Source organism: Pteropus alecto, unplaced genomic scaffold (genome assembly GCF_000325575.1).
Source record: "Pteropus alecto unplaced genomic scaffold, ASM32557v1 scaffold20, whole genome shotgun sequence".
Lineage (NCBI taxonomy): Eukaryota > Metazoa > Chordata > Mammalia > Chiroptera > Pteropodidae > Pteropus > Pteropus alecto.
Genome location: NW_006436298.1, coordinates 31,526,637 through 31,537,229, shown reverse-complemented (window position 1 = coordinate 31,537,229; position 10,593 = coordinate 31,526,637). Strand labels below are relative to the sequence as shown.

At 32.9% G+C, this 10,593-nt stretch overlaps 1 pseudogene; it reads right to left on the bottom strand.

Annotated features, from left to right (window-relative positions):
* Positions 1-1,687: 1,687 nt before the first annotated feature.
* LOC102895407 lies at positions 1,688-9,434 on the bottom strand (annotated as a pseudogene).
* Positions 9,435-10,593: the final 1,159 nt, after the last annotated feature.

The following is a 10,593-nucleotide window of genomic DNA, read 5'->3' as shown; positions in this document are numbered from 1 at the left end:
TTATTTTACAATTGGACAGAGATGATGATTTTTTTTTAGTAAGACCATAAAGGTAAAGTACATTTTAATACATAATAACAAGGGTATATACTATCATCATGACTTGTCAATGTTGATGTTAACCTTGAGGTAGTGTTTTTAGGTTTATCCACCAACTTACTCTTTTTGCCACCTTTTGATATGTACTCTTTGGATATACTCACACTTAAAGAGTGGTGGGCTATACTCTATCTGCTTCAGGAAAGAGTATCTACATAAATTATCTAGAATTTTTCCACACAGGACGTTTGTATATGTTGATATGTGTGTGAGTGTGTGTGTGTGTGTGTGTGTGTGTGTGTGTATAATAAACTAATACTATTTTTACTTGCTCAATTTATTCCAGCTTTAGCCATTGGGAGTGCTTTCAAATGGATTTTATGTCACTTTGGCCTACTCCTATCATTATGGGTGTACTTGTGTGTGTGTGAAAGAGAAAGAATGAGATGAGCAAGAGAGGGAGCGAGAGAGCAAGAGAGAGAGAGCACACTTCCTCCTGGCCTGAGAGGTGTTCCAGTTCATCTTCTATATTTCCTGCCCCAGCCCTAGTATCAGCCATTTATCTAAGGAGCCCTGGTTTCTCTTATTAGAGAATGGTATTAGAACCAAGATACGTGTGTTAGGTGTTCTTATAGCTAGAGATTATTGCTTCTAGACCCTCTCTACTGACAGAGCAAAGTAATATGTGTATGTATACTAACCCATAGAATATATATACATATATGATATATACCTATAACTCTCTACCTATATATAGATAGATAACCATCCATTTATAACCCTATAAAACTAAACATAACTTCTTATTGATGTTGGTAATTCATTACCATATAAGTCTAGCATCTTTCTCCTTGCTTATTTGTAACTTCCCACTATACCATTGATTTATTTAATTGTATAACTTCAGTACACATATCCAGCAGAATCGTTAACCCGTACTACCATGAGAAAGAACTTTATCAACTACGGTACTGTTAATGTATACTGTGGGGCTTCTGTGTAGTGTCTTTACCTCTATTCTTATAAACTTCGCTCATTTCCAAAGTTTCTTAGAGCAGCACCATTTTTCACACCTCCTTCAGTGAGGCTGTTTCACACATTTATAATATGTTTTGTAATATTCATTTTATCCTGGGATACACCAACAACCTAAATTTTTTTTTAATTGTATACATTGTGTTTCACTCCTTGTGCAGCAAAATTCTATGAGTTAAGGCAAATGCATTGTATCATGTATCTACCATTATAGTATCATACAGAATTGTTTAATTTTTCTAAATATCCCCTGTGTTTCATCCATTCAACCCTCTCCCCACCTCCACCCCCCTTGCTATCACTGATATTTTTGCCATCTACATAGTTTTGTTTTTCCACTCATGTCTTTTAATGACTTGATAGAGCAGTTGTTTTATAGCAAAAAATTATTCCATTATTTGGATGTACTATGGTTTGTTTATCCATTCACCTATTAGAGGACATTTTGACTTCTTTCTTTTTTTTTTTTTTTTTTTGGCAAATTGTGACTAAAACTGATGAAGGCATACTTTGGAGATATTCTACGCTAAGTTTCAGACTACAATAAAGCTAATGTCACAATAAAGCAAGTCACACTAATTTTTTGGTTTTCTATTGCTTGTAAAAGTTATGTTTACACTATACAGTTGTATGTGATAGGTATGTCTAGAAGGACAATATTCATACCTTTATTGCTAAAAATGCTTTCATTGAAGGCTTCAGTGAGTCATAATCTTTTTGCTGGTGAAAAGTCTTGCCTCAATATTGATGGCTGCTGACTGATCAGAGTGGTGGACGCTGATGGTTGGGGTGGCTATGGCAATTTCTTAAAATGTTAAAATAAGATAACAATGGAGTTTGTCACATCGATCGGCTCTTTCTTTCATAAATGATTACTCTGTAGCACACAATGCTGTTTGAAAGCATTTCATCCATAATAGAACTTCATTTAAAATTGGAGTTGATCCTCTCAAAAACCTGTTGCTGATTTATCAACTAAATTTATATAATATTGTAAACTCGTTGTTATCATTTTAACAATTTTCACAGCGTCTTCATCAGGAGTATATTCCATTTCAAGAAATCACTTTCTTTGTTCATCCATTAGAAGCAACGCCTTATTCATTAAAGCTTGTCATGAGATTACAGCAATTTAGTCACATCTTCAGGCTCCACTTCTAATTCTAGTTCTTTTGCTATTTCCATCACAAATGCAGTTACTTCTTCCACTGAAGTCTTGAACCCTTCAAAGTCATTTATGAGGGTTGGAATAAACGTCTTCCAATCCCCTGTTAATGTTGATATTTTGACCTCTTCTCATGAATCACAAACGTTCTCAATGGCATTTAGAATGTGAATCCATTCCAGACATTTTTCAGTTTCCTATCTATGGGATCTCTAGCCTTACAAAATGTACATCTTAAATAATACGACTTAAAAGTCAAAATTATCCTTGATAAATGGGCTGCAAAATAGATATTGTGTAAGCAGGTATTGACACAACATTAATCTCTTTACATATCTCCATAAGAGACCAGATGCACTATCAGTGAGCAGCAATATTCTGAAAGGAATCTTTTTTTTTTTTTTTCCTGAACAGTAAGTCTCAACAATAGTCTTAAAATACTCAGCAAACCATGTTATAAACAGATGAACTGTCATCCAGGCTTGGTTGTTCTACTTACGGAACACAGGCAGAGAAGGTTTAGCATAATTCTCAAGGGCCCTAGGATTTTTGGAATGATAAATGAACATTGGCTTGAATTCATGGTCCCCAGCTGCATTAACACCTAATAAGAGAGTCTGCCTGTCCTTTGAAGATTTGAAGCCAGGTTTTGACCTCTGCTCTCTAGCTATGAAAGTCCCAGATGGCATCTTCTTCCAATATAAGGTTGTTTTATCTATATTGAAAATCTGATTTTAGTGCAGCCACCTTCATTAATTATCTTAGCTAAGTCTTCTGGATAACTTGCAGCTTCTACATTAGCACTTGCTGCTTTACTTTGCACTTTTATGCTATACAGACGGTTTCTCTCCTTAAACCTCATGAACTAAGCTCTGTTAGCTTCAGACCTTCCTCACCTCTCTCAGCCTTCACATAATTAAAGAGAATTAGAGCCTTGCTCTAAAATAGGCTTTGGCTTAAGGGAATGTTGTGGCTGGTTAGATGTTCTATCCAGACCACTAAAACTTTCTCTATATTGACAATGAGGTGGTTTCGCTTTCTTATCATTGTGTGTTTATTGGAGTAGCACTTTTAATTTCCTTGAAGATTTTTGTTTTGCATTCACAACTTGACTAACTATTTAGTGTAAGAGGCCTAGGTTTCGGCCTATCTCAGTTTTTGACATGCCTTACTAAGCGTAATCATTTCTAGCTTTTGATTTCTCTCTCTGGTGTTATGATATACATATTCTACTTCTTTTAACTTATCTGATTCTTATAATTAAAGTGGGTTTCTTCTAGATAGCATAGAGTTGAGTCCTGTCTATAGTGCTTCAACAAAAAAAAAAGGTTTCAGAACAAGGGAATTTATCAGAAATAAAGAGATATTACATAATAAGATTCAAAAAATGGGTCAAATTGAAAGGAGAAATAGAAAAATCTACTATTATTGTTGGAATTGTCTATATCTCTCTTTTAGGCTATCTTGTTTCTTTTTTTTCTCTTGATGTAAGTCTTCCTCAAAGAGTATCAACATCCACTTTATTATATTGAAGCTTTTTTGATGTGGTTTTCAGTTGTTCGATAGAGGAAGCATTTTATAATCTTATGTTTAAATCTCAAGTCCTTTAGTGGGCCTCTTTCCAGGTTGAGTCCATCACAAGTGTTAGTCCAGTGGCAAAATTTTTTTCTCTCTTCCTTAAGTGAGGTAGGAAGCTAAGGCATGCTGGCATGAAAGGAATGCCCTGCTCTGATTGGGCTAAGATTCTAGTAAAGTCTCCCCTAGAAGTATAGAGAACACTGTAGGTATATTTCACAATTACAACTCCCTTCCCTTTGCCAGGATCATGAGAGGATCATTCTTGGAATGTCACTGTGAGAACTTGGTTGGGTTCCTAGAATTAAAATCATTGCAAATGTGAGACCCATTTCCCAGACTTTGAAATCCATTTTCTCACTCTCCATTGCATTCATACTCAGCCTCCAGCATTTCATAAAAGTTACCATCTAAGTGTTACCACGAATTCAAAGCTCTTGGACTTTCTTTGCCATATAAACTGATCTCAGCTGTGACTCTGTATAAAACTAACTCTCCAGGTTTAGGGGAGTGACCATATGTCCTGCAATCTTAGTTCTCTAGTTTCAGGAAAACTCATTTATTTTCAGTCTGTTCAATTTTTTGTCTTCATAAGAATAATAATGACAGCTTCTAAGCTCTTTATACGTTGGGGCCAAAACCGGAAATTAACACTATTCATTTTGTTGCTTAAATTGTTCTAATTTTGAACATTAATAAATCTTTCAGATTGACCTCCATTTTCTTTGGACATGACATCATCATCATTGTTTTTGTTATTGTTGTTATTATTATTGTTGTTGTTGTTGTTATCATTGTTAATTACCATTTCCTTAATTTCTGTCAGTACAAGATGCTTTAGTTTCATCTTGTAAATACAAGTGCCCCTGCATTTTTTTCAAGGAATCTTGGTTCAGTTTTTTGGAGAATATTTAGAAACCAAAACATGGTCCTTGGGTATGCTTCTTGCTACTGCAGTTCTAGAACTTTTCAACTATACTTCCATACAATATCCAATACACTACATTTGTTTTTTTCTGTAAACATTACCTATGCTTTGTGAGTATAAGAAGAGTACAAAAAACAAGAACGATGTTAATTAAAATTTTGTATCGCCCTACTACCTGTGAACCTAAATCAGAATATCTAAGAGTATGATAGAAGAATATTTAATTTTCAAATACTCTATAAGTTGTTCCTGTATTCTCTAAAGTTAGAAAACTACTGTCCTAAAATACTCAATCATCACTATACTAATAGAGTGAAGGAGAATATTACACACTTTTAATTTTTCTTTATTATAGGAGCGATATGTATGAAGTAGAAATATAAGCTTAAGGGATCTGAGAAAATAGTCACTATATTTAGCATAGCAATTTTGGGAAAGTAATAAAGTTAACAAACATGACTCAATATAGAAGTCCTATACTGTACAGCTATATATCACCCCAACCACACTTTTCAAGATGAAAGCACTTTTTTCCCTACTTTCCAGGAGTGTTGGTTGCTGACATCTGATTACCTCAATGTTAATTGTCTTGACTGAAAAAAGCTACCTATAGCTAAATGGAGGTCACGTGACCATTTTCAGGAGTAATCCATATCCAGTGATTCATCAATATGGGGCTGTGAAGAGCCAGTGCCCTTTTCTCAACTGGGGATAATTCTGAAGAGCCACTTGTAGGGTAGCCTAGGACACTGTTGCGTATGTAGTTTAAAGTCTTCATCTGTTTGTAGTTTAAAGTCTTCATCTGCCCAGTTTGGCTTCTCTCACACCCAACTGGTGGTATTTTTGAGCACTTCTCTAAAAATCTCCTGCACCTAAATCTCAGAACCCCAGAGTCTTCTTCCAAGGAACCCAGCCTGTGACAATGTTAGGTCCTCATAATGTATTTTGTGATGAAACAACGGAAGAATAATAAAATAAATGAAAAGTTTTATTGTACATTTGGATTTGGCTGGAATATATGCTTATTATTTTAATTTATTACTACCAGTAATACTTTGAAGTTAGTTTATGAAATAGACATCCATCCTAATTATACTGCCATTTAAATTCCATCTACTTTGAACTTTGATTCTAGTCAGCTGTTGATTAAAGAACTTTCAAATAAATAAAAAAAAAGTAATACTTTCAATATTTAAAAGGTACTTTTAAATAAATCTAAAATTAATTTTCTTGACTAAAAAGTAAATCAATAATCTAAAGTTTATAAAAAGGACTACAAAAAGTTTAACGACCTAAAGATTGCCAGAGCTACTTTAATTCCATATGCCATAGGGTAGAAAAAAGAGGAAGATAGTAATTCTTTTAATTGGGTTTTCCTTTATATATTCTCATAATAACAAATATAGATGGTTAGAAAAGAGAAGAAGGATGGTAAAATAATTAAATTTCTGAAACATTACTGCTGTTAATGTTTTTGTATATTTCTTTTGTCTTTTGCTTTGTTTGAGTTATGATTATTTGGCAGATATAAATTTTCACCCATTTATCTTTAACTGTCTAATATTTTATATATTATCAATCTATCATGAACATTGTTTATGTAAGTAAAAATTATTCTCAAATAATATTTTAATTAATGTGTAATAGTCTATTGAATGGATACTCCATGGTTTATTTCTATAGCATTATTTTTATGTTGTTTTGAATATTCCCTATTACATAAGTACTACTATAGTATTTATTTTTGTTCATGATGCTTTCATACATAGCATTGATAAAATCTGGTTATATTGTCTATGAAATGAAATTATAAGTGAAATGGTATACTGCTATTTTTTTATCTCAAATGTATTATAAAAGTTTTATCCAATATATTTTAAATCATTTAAAGTGCTACCTAAAATCGATGATACCCATTTCATCATGTTCTTGCCAGCATTATATATTCAATATAGGCTAATTTTAATAATGAAAGTTGAAGTTGATGGACAGTCAGTGAATGAACTTAAATGTTAAAGTTGTTTAATCTGAATTGCCTTCTGAAATAGAAGTTTGTTATACAAAATAGATTAGAGAAGGCAAAATAGGAAGCTTGAAAAATGTTAGAAGGCAGATAAAAGTGATGGTCTGTCTAGGTCGGTAGCAAAAAAAATGGAAATATATAGGCAAATTCTAGATTTATTTAGAGAAAGAATTGACAATTTGAGTTGATGAAATTAGAATGGAATTGTGAGGAAACAATAGACTTAAAACTTACTTTCAGAAAGCAAGCCAGAATCTGATAGTAAGTTCTGAATCTGTTGTGTCCTCACAATTTCATTTTTTGCACACATACACACACTCCAAATGTAAACGAATTGTGAGTGTAATATTTATTGTTGAGAGTATGTAAGTGTCTGTGTGTGAGATTTGCATGTGTGTATATGTGAGTGAGCGTGTATGTCGATAAGTGTATATGTGCATCTCTTGAGTGTGCAGGTATCTGTGTGTGTGTATATATATATTTATAGGTGCGTATATATATTTATATGTGTGGCGGAGGAATGCTCGTATGATTGTTTAGGTGAGAAAATACAAGTGTATAAGTGAGTGCATGTGTGTGGGTATACACATACATTTATGAGTATTTTTTAGTAGTATCTGTGCATGTGAGTGTGTGTGTATATGCAGAGATATGCATGTCTTTTTAAGTGTATGCTTATTTGGGTGATGTACATGTGTAAATAAGAATGTATATGTGAGGTGTGCTTGTGTGTTTGTGTGTTAGTTCACATGTCTGTTTGAAGGTGTCTTGTACATGTACATGCACATGTTTGTGTGTGTGTCAGTGTTTTCCAAGGAAGTATATACTTCCATTTTGGGCATGTTAAGTATGAGATGGCCTTGGAGATAAGATGATCAAATATCCGGGGGGAAATTAGTACTCGATACTATTATAGTTGCAAAGAATGGAAAATATTTAATGAAATAAAGAGATATCAATGAAATCAACTGAGTTATATAATGAGATAAAGTTTAAAAATGATTATTGGGTTGTGCAATATGAAATCATAAGTGACCTTAGCCAGGTAAATCAAGGTAAACCTAGATTTGAGGGTTTCAAAGAATAATTTGGGAATCAAGAAGAAGACACAGTACATGCAGACTAATATTTCAAGAATTGTGGTTATGAAGAGGAACAGAGATATGAACCTAAAGTTGGATGCTATTAGAGGCAAATATAAAAGGTTTGGGATTTTGGGGTTTTGATTTTAAAACATAAAATATTAAACATGTTTTTGTATTTATAGGAATAATCCATTAGAGGTGGAGAAAGAGAACATCCAAAGGATAAGATAAGGAGGATGGGATCCAGTGGACAATTAGAGATTTTGGCTCTGAGAGAAGTATGGACATGTCTTTTTCTGAAATAGGAGAGATAAAAGGAGAATGTGCATACTGAACAGATAGATTTCAATAAATAGTGGAGGGAAGGTGAAAGCCCTCTAGTCTGATGACTTCTAGTTTATCAAAAAATTAGTAGACAATATTCTAACTTTTATGAGAATAGCTGTTTCCAAACAAAAATTATGACATAAAAGACAAATCTGATAGATTTGCAGGGAAGTTTTTAGTGCCAGTTTTACCTTAATGGTCTTGAATTTTCGAGACATTCATCTGAATATATGATTTTCAGAAGCAATGTTCCCCCAATCAGAGGTGAGTATGGAAAATCAGTATATTGAGGTCATCATGAGTATGGATTTATTAGATAATTTCAACTGAAGAATACGAAGACTAAGGATTTAAGCCAGTTGCAAAGCTATGTTATAATTATTATTTATTGAATATAAGCTAGAAAATGAGAACATGATAGGAAAAAATAGAATGCTATTTTGAGGTCACTGGATTAGGTTGTACACTTATATTTCTTATCTCCTTCAGTGAAGTTTGGTGGTTCAGAGGCAAGTGGGCCAAAGATAGGATGTTTCATTTGTTATTTGTAACAACAAATATCTTAATTCCTATTTGCCAAGTATTATTTTAGGTACTAGAAAACCACTGTAAAAAAGAATAAAGAAAAAAAATCACTCACCCCCTAGAATTTATATCCTACTACCAGTGGCAGATAATAAGCAAATAAACCCATTTGTAATATACTAGCAAACTGTAAATGCTATAAATAAAAGAACAAACATAGCTAAAACCCAAAGTGGATAATCTTAAAATTGGGTTGTTTGGACCAAACTATCTGAAAAGATAACATCTAAAAAGCAATTTGAGGGAGTGAAAAAGATAAGCTCTAAGAATACTTGAGGAAGTATATTTAGGCAGAGGGAAGAGTAAGTTAAACTTCCTGAGTTTGTGACACACTTGACGGGTTTGAGGAAGAGCAAGCAGTTAGTGTAGCTAGAGAATATTGCATATAAATTTTTAGAGATAACCAAAGGCCTAGGATGGAAACTTTAGATTTTATTATAAGAGTGGTAGAAACTTATTGAAGTATCTTGAATAGGGGAATGACATAATCTGATCCACATATTAAAATCATCACTGGTTTGGGTGGCCAATAGGAGGACAAAGATAGAAACAGAGCAGTTGGGAGGCTATGGAAACATTCCAGTCGAAACATGTGTGGAACAATGGCAGTGATGATAGAGAATGACTGTATCCAGTTCACATTTCTTATAAATTTAACAACATACTCGTCATGTGCCCCAGCCATTGTACTCCTAGGTCTTTATTTAAGAAAAGTGAAAACTTGCATTATTCTGAAAATAAAAGCTAGTTGTATTGCTTGCTTGAACAAGTTATTTGTAAAAGTCGTATTGTGTGGTACAATTTTACTGAGCAAAACATAGATCTTTTCTTATATAAGGTATTAGGAGGCTTTGAGTTTAGCAATTGATACACTTTCAATGGAGTGTTTCAAAAAGGGATTGGTTGAATTTGAAATGTAGGAAAAGTGCTTCCATTATTGCAGAGCTGACAATGGGTATTTTTCTAAAGAAGTGTGTACTTTTCTCACTTATGATTTTATCATAAAATTTCAATGCAGAAGTGATAGCTTAAGTATTGTGATAGCCCAGATGTGATAACCACATGGGAAATTGGGAAGATTAAGTATGGAATATTCCTGTAAGTTAATAATGAAACGAAATGAAAATTTAAAACAAGTGCGAAAAGGAGAGTTAATGAAAAAAAACAAATTCTTCTGAATAATGGGACAACATAAATTCAACAGTATATATAAAGAAGTACAACCTGGGAGAAATTATACACTTTTTTTCTTAGAAAAAAATAAAGGTATATGTGAAAAAAAATAAGTATTTTTGAGAGAGAAGGAGTATAGTGCATTACATATTTTCTCAGCAAGGTAAATTTCTGATACTGACTGAAGAATATTGGGAGTTATGTGGGTTTTATTGGAGAGGCATGTGAGAAAATTAAAGATGATATGCCTAATTTAGAACATTTAATATTTGAAGAGCATTATTTTGTAAAGTCAATTCTCTTGTAAAATATCATTTAAAAATATAACATACAGTACTTTTTCTAAATTATTATTTCATAGCCCTCTGGGGTATTTAACCTTGTAAATATTCATTTTCAAAATTTGCCATTGACCTACTCCTCCTAAAGGCTCTATTTTAATGTATTTATGATCATATTTATATTTTATATGTTGTTAATTGGTCTTGTAATACCTTGAGCAGAAACCTCATTTATCTTTGCCCCCGGACTTTAATGTAACTTTAGGTAGCCTGTAAGGACTCTAAGAAGACACTTTAGGGGGGAAAACAAGTTTTATAGTAGGCAAGAACACAATAAAATACTTTATCTCATTCCATTTAAAAACAAAGTAAAAAAA